This window comes from Sorex fumeus, unplaced genomic scaffold (assembly GCF_029834395.1).
Source record: "Sorex fumeus unplaced genomic scaffold, SorFum_2.1 ptg000044l, whole genome shotgun sequence".
Taxonomy (NCBI): Eukaryota; Metazoa; Chordata; class Mammalia; order Eulipotyphla; family Soricidae; genus Sorex; species Sorex fumeus.
Window position 1 is genome coordinate 61,375,211 of NW_026606101.1, and position 12,923 is coordinate 61,388,133.

The 12,923-nt window shown below is 45.9% G+C and overlaps 1 protein-coding gene across 2 annotated transcripts in view; it reads right to left on the minus strand.

The window, feature by feature from the left end:
• The window catches only part of ATP13A3 (ATPase 13A3), a 76,953-nt gene extending 64,320 nt beyond the window's left edge, over positions 1 to 12,633 (minus strand). For both annotated transcript variants that reach the window (XM_056122132.1, XM_056122130.1), the window contains exons 1-2: positions 12,591 to 12,633; positions 12,008 to 12,053 (exon numbers count right to left, since the gene is read on the minus strand). The gene's annotated coding sequence lies outside the window, so the exon portion shown is untranslated. The remainder of the gene's footprint in view (positions 1 to 12,007; positions 12,054 to 12,590) is intronic.
• Positions 12,634 to 12,923: the final 290 nt, after the last annotated feature.

The window sequence follows — 12,923 nt, forward strand, 5'->3', positions numbered from 1 at the left end:
GATCAAAGATGAGACACTATGCACACTAAACCTTCTAGTACCACTGAAGACACTAATATGAGAAAAGACAAGTTGTCAGTACAGTAAGGGACTCAGCTTTGTGCTTCTCAATAGAAAACTGAAACATACAGTTAAGTATAGTTCAACAATAGGGTAGGGGAGAAAACAAGGCTATTATTCCTTTTAAAACATTGCTCCCACATTCAAACTATCTAAAAACCTTAATTCAGTTATCTACAATGTTGTGGAATATGGGAGAACGCTTACAAAGAATAGATGAACAAGTACATGAACATACTGGAGTACAGAATTGGATTAAGGATAAAATTACGTGGTAAAACATCCCTTCTCTATTAAACTGGTCAAAAAAATGTCCATACGTTGTCCTTAAAGTGAATATATATGCATTACCTTTTTCATTATTCGAAAGACAATTTGTACATTAAAATTTAAAACCTTATATTTTGATTTAATAATCCCAGTTAGAAAGTTGTCACATGCCTACATATTTATCTTACCACTACTACTTCCTTTTCATTCCACTGATTTATTAGACTTATGGAGTCGTAAGTTGTTTTTTTTTTTTTTTTTTGCTTTTTTGGGTCACACCCAGCAATGCTCAGGGGTTATTCCTGGCTTTGCACTCAGGAATTACTCCTGGCAGTGCTTAGGGGACCATATGGGATGCCGGGGATTCAACCCAGGTCGGCACCGTACAAGGCAAACGCCCTACCTGCTGTGCTATCCGCTATCCCTCCGGCCCCTGGAGTCATTAAGTTTTATGGTTATTTTCCTCTGAGGGTGAGATACTGAAGTAGCACAAATAAACTGTATGGCATGAATATGTAATACAACAGGAACTGACAAATCAAGAGTTACAATAACAACTTGCATAAACAAAACATATTATAGGTGAGTCTAATTTCCCCAAAGCAGAAATTACACTCAGAAACTGGGAGACTTTTCAAAGATGAGGAAAAGGGTTCGGTTAAAGAAATAAAGGAACATTTTTCCCATTGTTAACTCAGGGACTATTGCTTCTAAACTGTGGTTTTATTAATCCAAACCCCTAAAAACTTGCTTGCCATTTTAACCAGCAATTAAAACAATGGCGCCGAAATACAAATTGGCACTGTAGCACTAATCGTTGTTCATCAATTTGCTCAAGTGGGCCCAGTAACACCTCCATTGTGAGACTTGTTACTATGTTTGTCATCTCGATTACATCATGGGTAGCTTGCCAGGCTTTGCATGTTAATTAATTCATTTTAGTATAAATAAAATCAGGAAGCCTCTTAGATAAAACCTTGGTGCTGTGGGTTGGTAACCATCCTGAGGCATACACATTCTATATGGCTCAAACTTGGTAGCAACTGCTCACAGTATTATCCTTTCAGTGGAGTCAAGTGCATTGTTAGTAGTAGTACTTACAAAGTCAACCAAAAAAAAATTATGAGCAGTTCCATGCAGCAACAAAAAGTAATACTGTTTACAGGAAAATATAGCTAATGGAACAGAAAAGTGCAGAAAACATGCTAAGATTAGGAGGTGGGGAGAATCTGAGATGGAAAAGAAAAGCCCACAAAAGTTCCCAGAGTCTTTGGTATGGTTCAGGAGTCACAAAGACCCCAGATAATTTTAAAATTAACAATTCAGCACGGTTTACTCCAGGATCATTATATTGTTTCAAGAAAACAAATTAGCTTAAATCAATAAACTACAGTATGTCTTACATTTCAGTCTCCCAGACATTAAAAAAATAAAAAGACCTAACCAGAGAGAAGTACAAAATCACTAGGAAACAGTTCCACTCAAAAAGTAAAATCCTGGGGTATGGTGCCGCCAGGGCTGGAGCGATAGCACAGCGGTAGGGCATTTGCCTTGCATGCAGCCAACATGGCCGACCCGAGTTCGATTCCTCCGCCCCTCTCGGAGAGCCCGGCAAGCTACCGAGAGGATCTCGCCCACACGGCAGAGCCTGGCAAGCCACCCGTGATGTATTCGATATGCCAAACACAGTAACAGTCTCCAATGGAGTCGTTACTGGGCCCGCTCGAGCAAATCGATGATCAACAGAAGGGCCTTTACTTTACTTTATGGTGCCGCCGCCAGCAGGTCAATCTGTACCTGTGAGGCGAGTGCATCAGCAGCCTGGTGGCGCCTTCAGACTTCCAGATACCACAAAATTGCTGCTGTGCCTTTGGCCAGACCCCAAAAACTTGGGGCAAAGTTTACCAAGAAAGTAAACAGCCAAAAGTTAGGTATGTGGGAAACACACCCACAAACCACCTCCGGCTCAGCTATATAAGTGGAGAAAAGGCCTCTCTGGTTCCTGATCAAACTGCTTAACGGCTATGATCCCAGAGACTCAGAAACAAATCTTGAAACCCGGTGGCTTTTGGCAGAAATGCATCCGGTCCCTGCAGTAGGTTACCGGTGCTGGGTCACTCCAGGTGGGAATAGGTTTTGTGCCTTGGCCTGTTCCCCTGGCAGCCCAGTGGCCGCCATTCTTCAGAGGCCACTGGACAGTCAGGATTGGGCGCCCAGTGACGAGACATGCAGGGCCTCACAGGATGGGGGTGGAGCTGGGCCTGTCCTCCCCACCCCAATGAGACCCCAAGTCATCGCCCATGAACGGCCTCCCTGGCTCCTGATCAAGCTGCTAAACGGCCATGATCCCAGAGACTCAGAAACAAATCTTGAAACCCAGCAGCTTTTGGCAGAAACGCATCCAGACCCCATAGTAGGTTACTGTCGCCGGGCCACCCCTGGGGGGAAAGGGTGTTGTCCCTCCGCCTACTCCCCCTTGGTGGCTCCGTGGCCATCATCCTCCAGAGGTCATTGGACAGTCTGGTTTGGGCCCGCAGTGACGAAACTTGTTAGGCCTCACAGGATGGGGATGGAGCCGGTCCTGGTCTCCCCGTCCCAAAGAGACCCCAAGTCATCGCCCACGAATGGCCTCTCTGGCTCCTGATCGAGCTGCTCAACGGCCATGATTCCAGAGATTCAGCAGCAAATCTCGAAACCCAGTGGCTTTTGGCAGAAATCCCTCCAGATTTAAGTGTTAAAATTTCAGAATTTCAAAATCACATGGCCCTACTGCAGCCACACGACATCATATGTTATTCATAACCAGCAATAGAACACAAATTGTCTACTGTTCCCTTTTCAGCAGATCTGAGTGTTGGGGTAAAATCTCAAATAATAATGGTGGGTCTGATGTCGAAATATTGAATGTGATCAAAGTAGAGAGAGAGTAATGTGGAAATCATCTGCCCCACAGGTAGGGGGAAGGTGTAGGATGGGGGTATACTGGGGTTTTTGGTGGTGGAGAATGGGCACTGGTGAAGCTATGGGTGTTTCATTGTATGACCGAGACTTAGACGCAAAAGCTTTGTAACTGCTCTCACGGTGATTCAATAAATAAAATTATAAAAAGCAAAACAAAACAAAAGTAAAATCCTTCAAGTTTATAACTGACAGGCTTTTGGATATGCTTTGTGAAATTAGCATCTTTATCTTTCTGCTTTAGTCTTAGCAATCTGAAACCTTTCCATGTTAACTCTAAAAGGCAATACAAAGACCTTATAGCTGCAGTCAACAATAACTTTAAAAATACAATAATTTAAATTATTATTTAAAAGGGTATGGCCAGGGCTGGAGCGATAGTACAGTGGGGAGGGTGTTTGCCTTGCACACGGCTGATCCGGGTTCGATTCCCAGCATCCCATATGGTCCCCTGAGCACTGCCAGGAGTAATTACTAAGTGCCATAAGCCAGGAGTAACCCCTGTGCATTGCCGGGCGTGACCCAAAAAGCAATAAATAAATAAATTAATTAAATAAATAAAAGGGTATGGCCTCACTCAAGATACTACCATCACAGAAATCTGAACTTTCTCATTTCCTATGATCGTTCTGTAATCCACTGTGAACTCTTCCACTATATCCAACGCCATGCCAAGCAGATCTGACATTTGTACAATATTTTCTTTATACTTTTACAGGAATTCACGTACTGTAGTTAACCTTTTTCAATCAATATTGTATCCTTTTTCTATCAAAACTGTATCCAAATTTCTATCCTTTGCACTTCTGGGAGAGGAACTCAGGGCCTCATACATGCCTGGCAAGCCGTCTATCACTGAACATTCCAGTTTCAACCTTCTCTTATAAAACAAAGAAAAAAAATCTTAGCCACAGCCAGCACTTTTTTCCACTTTCCCTATAAAGTCAGCCATGAATAAGTTTACCTCAAAAATCTTAACAATAATTAAGAAATGACCCTGCACTACCAAGGACTGCTTTCCAAGAATTTCTTTGAAAACCAGTTGTTGCAGGGTCAGGGAGCTAGTACTGAGGGCAGAGCACTTGCCTTGGGGATCTCATATATGATCCCATAAATGGTCCCCCAAACCCTCCAGGCATGATCCCTGAGCACACCCTGGTATGACCCAAAAATATAAAACAAATAAAAAGAAAATTAGTTGTTGCTCCAAAATGTACCTGAAATACAAAGAATATGAAAATAGTGATTAGGCTCCCAAATTGCCATCAAAAGTACTTGTGTGCCTTCCACAATTCTATCAAAAGGTACCTTCACATTCATCTAGCTCAGGCCATGGGGCCGGGAGGCAGGAAACCAAACCTCTGCCCACTTCTTTACTATTAATATTCTCAGGCCTCTCTATGGAACATCACCAAGGGTCAACAGTAACCACCACCCACGGTGGCAACTACCAACCATTCCAGTACTGATCTTTCCACTAAGCTCCAAACCCACAGATTCACCAACTATTATCCATGTTTCCAGACAGCTAAAATTCAATAGTTCATTTTACCTATCTATTTAGCCCTCCACCAGCACCAGCACAAATTCTCTCTACTCCTTTAATGAGTAAGATTTGCCGAAGAATTTGAAAAGAATTCTTTCCAACCCACATCTTCTGTATCCAACTGGCAACAAAATCTTATCTTTCTATCTTTCTCAAATCCACCTCTCTCTGGCATGTCTCAACTCAGATTCTGATCCCTTTTCTAATCTCCTATTCAAATCAAAATAGCAACTAGATAAGATCATTTCCCCTCTCTGCTTAAAGTTTCTTTCTTCTGGGGATACGTGAGATGGGGGAGCTGGGGAGACTGTGGCTCAATGGGCTGAAGCACTTTGCTTGCAGGAGGCCAGGGTTCCACAAGCACCGCCAGAAGTTTCCCCGTGGCACTGCTTATAAGCACCGCCAGATATAACCCCAAAACAAGGGGGGGAAATCAGTACTAGCTTTTCTTTAAAAATTTCTTTCCCTTGTGGCTGGAGCAATAGCACAGCAGGTAGGGCGTTTACTTTGCACACAGCCAACCGGGTTTGATTCCCAGCATCCCATATGGTCCCCTGAGCACCGCCAGGGGTAATTCCTGAGCGCAGAGCCAGGAGTAACCCCTGTGAATTGCCGGGTGTGACCCAAAAAGAAAAAAAAAATGTCTTTCCCTCTTTTCATTGTTGACATTGCTAAGACACAATACACACACACACACACACACACACACACACACACACACAGAGCTCTGGTGCTCACCAGGTCACATAACTGGTGGCGGTGCTCGTACACACAGCTCTGGTGCACAGGGAGGTTTGTACTCCTATCTCTGGTGTTTACACAAAGGCTTGCCAGTCCCATACTCTCCTCTGAGGTGCACACGTATGGTTGTGCTGCTCACCAGTCACTGCAGTGCTCCCGAAAACACTTAGAAGAGGTTACACCATCATGACATTCACAAATCTTTCTATCTGCAGTGCTCACTGAGGTCATTCCCTACCCAATCTTTTTCTGGAAGAACCACACCAAATGATGCTTAGGAGCCACACCTGGCTCTTTTACAATGCTTTTTGTGGTGTTCACACGTACATGAGCACAGTATGCCAGAAATCATGCATGGCAGCAGGGATCAGACAGCAGAGCTACTGGGATCGTGCTCAGTGTTAAGTGGGACACTTGGGATTTGTACATGATCATATGCTCTGCTAAAAGCCCCCTCCGGGCCACTAGTTTAAAATTTCAACACCTTTCCATCATATGCATCATTTGCCTATCTGTAAGACTGCTCCCAAAATTATTTTGTTGGGGCAGGGAGACAACTTAAAGGGCTGAATCACATATTTTGTATGTGGGAGCCCCAAGTTCAATCCCCAGCACCATATGGCACGAACAAGCACTGAAAGTTGCAGGCCCTGCCCCATCCAAAATACACTTACCCCTGCTCACATAAACTGAAGGGAAAATATTGGATTAAACAGAATTAGGCGTTTCTTTCACTAACAAAGATTTTTAAAGACATAAGCACAATATGTTTCCCTACCCTGGAGAATTGGGGTACAAGGCAGGACTAATCGAGCTCCAAGGACAAAATCACAATGAATTGGAAGTATGTATGTGAAGCCCTCCAGAATCTGGTTCCAATGAGTTGTACCCACCATCCAAAAATCACTCCCATTATACAGAACACAATTTGTAGTTCCTCAATGACCCCTATTCCTTGACTTCTTCCTTTATCTATGCTTTCCTCCCACCAAGAATGCCTTATGATTAAAGAGCTCCTACATGGGGCAGAAGTAATAGTACAGTGGGTAAGGTGTTTGCTTTGCACGAGGCCGACCTAAGTTCAATCCCCGTCATCCCATATGGTGCGCCTGAGCATTGCCGGGTGTGACCCAAAAAGTGAAGGAAAAAAATATACATGTCCCTCCTTCCAGACCATGGTCAAGTATCTCCTTTTCATACCTGAACTGGGGGACAGTTAAACGCATCACTGTGGTAGAAAATTTCTCCCACCTGCCATCAGAGGACTTCTCTCACTTCTGTCCTACAACACTGAATATACAAACTAAAATCCTTAAAGACCGAGAACCAAGACAGCAATCAGCACTGTAAACCGGATGATTGAGATTGCAAGCCACAGGTGTTAGGACTCCTCTTTTACTAAAAAAATTTTAAAAACTGAATTCTGTCTGACACCTGCTCCCACATCTCTTCTCTAAGTCTCTTTCCCTACTCTCCGAAGCCCTCATTCCCAGGCCCCTTAGTGGTATCGTGTAACCCTCTATAACCCCCACCACAGGAGAATTTTTTAATATCAAACACCTCTCTAATCAAGAGTCATTCTGTTCAAAAGTGAATAAATGATCTGTGTAGCTTCTCAAAATTGATAAACTAATACAAATCAACTTTTAAGTAACAAAAAATCAGTATGGAGATATAGTGAAGTAGATAATGCAGTTTCACTACTGAGAAGCTGGTACACGGGTCTTGGAGTCTTCCTAAGAGGCCCTGAAGTGCCTCCACTTCCTCACTCTATCGGCTCCACAGCAGCAGCAGTGCATGTACCTAGCAGGGGGTAGGGCTGATGCTACAGCAACCCTATGGACTAACCCTTTCTTCCTGCATTGAAAAAGTTTGAGAGTAAGTTTTCAATACTCTGGACAGAAAACTGTCATGGATATGTTCACTGATGAATCTGAAACACTACCTTTCTTGATCCTAACCATTGGAAATGGCGAATAAGACAATTCTGATGTTGTTCGAGTATTCTAGCATTTCAAAATGAAGTCTAGACATTAAAATTAACATTCTAGAAAGAATCACTATAGTTTATTCTCATGACTGATTTCTAGAGTTATCTGTTGTGGGGCAGGGAGATGCTCAAAGGGTAGGAGTGCCTGAGGAGGCACCACGTGTTATCCCTAGCATGGAACAGTTGATGAAGCACCACTGGGCTGGGCCCTGACAGCTTCCAGCTCTGCTAGGCCTCAGCAAAACAAAACAAGTATCATCTGGAGTAGGCCCGGAGGCCCGGAGCACTGAGTAAATCCACCCCAAAAAGCATCATCTGTTAGAATGTCACTGTCTCCACATGCCAAATACTATGTTGTTAAAAATTACAATTAAATTTCTGAGTTCACGGAGCCAACTCTAGTGCGTTAGTTGTAAGAAAGCAAACATAGATCAACAAAATGGCCTGAGGGCTGCAGTAAAATGGTTATCATGGGAGCAATGGGCGCACAGGGAGGAGAAAGAGAAAGCCAAAGGACAGAGCTACTCCTTGATCCAAGATCAAGAATGTGAAATCCATCAAGCGAATTAATAAAAAAGAGGGGAACAGCAGAGGACCAGAATTCAAGCCGCATTACCACGTATAGAAGTACAAAGGTAAGAAATTCTAGAAGTTCTCAAAAGAGTTATTTTTTGGATGGATATAAGTGAGGCTGGGCCACAACTGGTGGTTCTGGGCATTACTCTCAGCTCTGTGCATTCCAGCAGTGCTCATAGGACCATGTGGTGTCAAGAATCAAACTGAAGGTCAGACGCATCCTAGGCAAGTGCCTTAACCCCAATACTATTCCCCCTGGCTTCATGAAGGTTATTTAAACTGACTGCAACACAGGTGGCCACAGGTGGCCACTGGGGAACAGCTAGAAATGGAAAAGTCTTGTATTACCTGAAAATGATATGGAGTATGCCAATTCAACCTAAAAATATACCCAGTAAATTATAACCAAGTATCATACTTATTGCCTATAAAAATTATAGTTCTTATGCATTACAATGAATAATGCCACAATTTTTAAGGAAAATTGACCAAGGGTCATTCATTATGGACTGCACTAGAGAAAAACGATTCAGGAAAAAAAAGTCCATCGAGAGATTAACCTGAGAGCTGATAAAACAACGGGCTGGGTGTTCTGGGTGTTCTAGCCTTGCATACTGCTGACCCAGGTTTGATCCCTAGCATCTCATATAAGTCTCTCTGGAGATCCATCGGTGATCCCTGAGCTCAAAGCCAAGAGTAAGCCCCCTGCCCCACCCCAGTACTGCTAGGTGTGGCCCCAAAACAAACAAAAAAGATGATTAACCTCATTAGATCATGCAGCTCAGGGCCAGAGCAATAGTACAGCAAGGTGCCTGGCTTGCATGTGGCTGATCCAGGCTCAATCATAGCATCCTACAGGGTCCAGCCAGGAGTAAGCTGAGTGCAGAGCCAGGAGTAAGCCCTGAGACTGCTGGGTATAGACCCAAACACCAAAATAAATAAGAAATAAAATATTCTGTTTTTTTGGGGGGAGTCACACCTGGCAATGCTATGGAGTTACTCCTAGTTCTGCACTCAAGAATTACTCCGCGCGGTTCTCAGGGAACAATATGGAATGCTGGGGATTAAACTGGGTCGGCTGAGTACAAGGCAAACACTGTGCCCAATACACTATCTCTTAGGCCAAGAAATAAAATTTCTGAGATTATACATATAATCAACAACTCCATAAGATGAAGGCTGTCACTATCCTCCCGTTGTTCATCGATTTGCTCGAGCAGGCACCAGTAACATCTCACAACAAATAGTGAGACTTGTTACTGCTTTTGGCATATCTAATACGTCACAGGGAGCTTGCCAGGCTTTGCCGTGCAGGCAAGATACTCTCGGAAGCTTGCAAGGCTAAGAGGGGCGGAGGAATCGAACCTGGGTCGGCCGAGTGCAAGGAAATGCCTTACCTGCTGTGCTATCACTCCAGCCCAAGATGAAAACAGGAAATAATATTTTATACTTTTCCTGAAAATCAAATTTCATACCTAATTACAATCTGAACCAATAGTCAAGACCGAAAGAGTTAAGTGAAAAATTAACATGAGAAATTTTGATTTAAGAAATTAACCACAACTCACTTCATTTCCCTCATCTCACATTTTAAAAAAAAAAACTCAAATTTATGCTAATTCTTCCTATTTCTTCATTTATACTAGTGGTCTCTAAAGGTAAAAGCTGCATTTTCATCTGTAACTCCCCAGGAGCTCCATTTTCATGTCCTTCTTGAGTAGATGGACACTTATGATACATAAACCCATATAAATACAAGCACGCGCGGGGGGGGGGGGGGGAACACAATGGTGAATATCTATAAGCATAGAGTCTCATCCAAGCAAGCTGAGAACTCCACTGCTGAGCCATATCCAAGGTGCTAAAAGTCCTCTTTCAATTTGGCAGTCTAAAAGTTTGTTATTTGAGTTAATGTTTTACCATCTCAAATACAGCAAAGATCCCCAATATGAGTTGTTGTTAGATCAGATGCTGGGAACAGTTTTCTCTGGAGAACGATTCTAGAAAATTGTTTAGCAATTCCCATCAATTTTCCTCACTCTCAGACAATTAGACAGTTCTCCCTTGTCTCAATTCCACTTTTCTCCCTTCTAATTACCGTAAGATTATTTTAAACTATTACAATAGTCAACTTTTTTCCAATTACTATTTAGGCATTACAATTCAAATTTCAGTTAACCTAATACAAAATTTTAATATAACTTTTCAATTTTTTTTTGCATCACACCCGGAGATGCACAGGGGTTACTCCTGGCTCATGCACTCAGGAATTAGTCCTGGTGGAGCTAGGGGGACCGTATGGGATGCTGAGAGTCAAACCCGGGTCGGTCATGTGCAAGGCAAACACCCTACCCTTTTTGCTATTGCTCCAGCCCCAAAATTTTAATATAACTTTTATACTCACTTTTTATAGTGACCATTAACTTCAGGACATTCTACCTTAGAAATATTAAAAACATCTAATGAAATGAATTCAAAATCATTTAACTTTTTTACCTATATTTTAATATGTGGCCGAATTCTGATCCTCTTATTTCACTACTCTCCAAATATGAAGATCAACAAAACTCAAGTAACAAAACTCAATTATTTGCTTGATTTTTGTATGTTATCTGAACTAGTTAGGTGGATTATATTAGAATATGGTTCTGATGACTACAGATGCACTCTCTCCTTAGCTTCACTTCACAGAAAGCGTGTTCCAAAACCAAAGACCAAGTAACACTATCTCTTGGATCCAAATCTTGCCAGATGAGTTATACGGCACATTCAGAATGTAGTCCATCAATTGAGACAAACATTCTAGTGATGTATTAAGTAAATGTCAGAAACTAGATGATCTCTTTTAAGATGAGGGCTGGAGTGATAGTATAGGGGGTAGGGCACCTGCCTTGCACACAGGGGACCAGGGTTTGATCCCTGCCACTTCAAACGACCCACCCGGCACACCAGGGCTAAGTCTTAAGCAGCACCTGGTGTGGCCCCCTACCCGCACAAAAACTAAAAATATAGTACCACTATAAACTGGTTTCAGAGTTCCAAGGCTTGCCTTTCAGTAAGTGTAAGCTGCCAATCCTATTCAATATATGGTCACATATGGTAAGTCAGGAAGATCTCCCACTTAGTATTCATGTAATTAGTTTAGGTTGCCAGGACCGCCAATGGAATAAAACTCAGCTTTCGAGAAACCCAAGCAATCAAGCTCATTTTGAAATCGTCTCTTGCAATCCTTTAGAAATTACGACCACCTTGTCATTCATGGGGACACATTTCTCATTCCCATGACCATCTAGACCACTGGGATAACGTCAAAGTTCCACAGGATGCCTCAGTCGACTTGAGACCTCTAGAAACAAGGTATACTCCTATTCTGCAAGCCTGTACTCAGAGGTCATCAGGTCGCAAAAATGCCAGCCGTGACCAGAGCACAGACAGAAGTAGACCATGAGCTCCACCGTTCCATGAGGCCCCAATCTACCCCTTACCCGCCCCCCACGCCCCCCCAAAAAGGTAAGGTAAACCGGAATACCTTTACTGGAGTAACAAGACACTTCACAAGAAGTGACTGGTTTTGCGATGATCTTTTAAAAGCCTCCCTGCATTTGTCAGGCCTTTTTTTTGGGGGGGGGGGGGAGGCGGGGAGGGACCTCGACTTCCCAACTTACACATCTGGAACAAGCCCCGATTCCCACCCAGCGAGCTCTACCTACCCATTCGGCACAGAATCAGCCCGCAGGACACAGGGGCTGCTGCTGTGTCTAGGTTTACGACTCCACGGCCATTCATTGTGCACTAATGTGACCACTAAATATAGCTCGAAGACACAGGGGCGATTAAAAGGAGTTCATTATGGGAGTGATTCATACCTCCGATGTCCAGACAACCGAGCTCCGAGGATGTTCCCGTCGGGATCTGCGGAACCGGGGGGGGGGGGGGGGGGGGGGGGGGGGGGGGGGGAGAAAAGGAAAAACACCTGTCACCACCCGGCAAAAAAAAAAAGGAAGGCGGTCCCCACTGGGAAGCGCCCCCCACCCCGCAAAGCACAGGGCACCCCACCCGGCAGACGCTGCCTGCCTGGACCAAGCGTGGGGGGGGCGGGGGAAGCTGCGCGTGGGCCACGTACGTCCCGGAGGCCGGGGACGCGGGTCCTCACTCGCACGAGTGAGTCCCGGGGCGAGGCCGCGGGGCGGGGCGGGGCGGTCCGGTCCCGCCCGGTCCAAGCCCCGGGGGGGCCTCCCCGAGTTGCCCGGTCCGCCCGGGAGCGCGGCCAGGTGCCGGCGGGTGTAGACCGCTCCCCGGCACACGCACACGCGCGCCTCACCTGCCCCAGACACGCGCCGCGGGCTCGGAGCCGCCCGCTCCCGCCGCCCCGCCGCCGCCCGGCCCGGCCCCGCGGGGTCCCCGGCCTCCCCGGCCCGCCCCGGCCCGCCCCGGCCCCGGCCCGCTCACCGCGCTCCCCGCCGCTCGGCGGCCGCCGCCCGCCCGCCCGCTCGCCCGCTCGGACGCCGAGGAGCCGCGGGGGGCCGAGGCCCGGGCCGCCGCTGTCGCCGCCGCCGCGCCTCAGCCCAGCCCCATCGCCCTCGGCCGGCGCCCGCGGCCCGCGCGTCGCTCGGCTTCGAGGCGCCGCCGCCGCGCGCCGCGGCTCGGGGCTGAGGCGAGGGCGGCTCGGCGGCGGCGGCGGCGGCGGCGGCGCGGCCCGGGCCGGCGAGCCCGGCGGCGGCGGCGGCGGAGGCGTTCGCGCTCCCCTCGGCGGCGCCCGCGGCGTGCAGCCCCGGCCCGGCG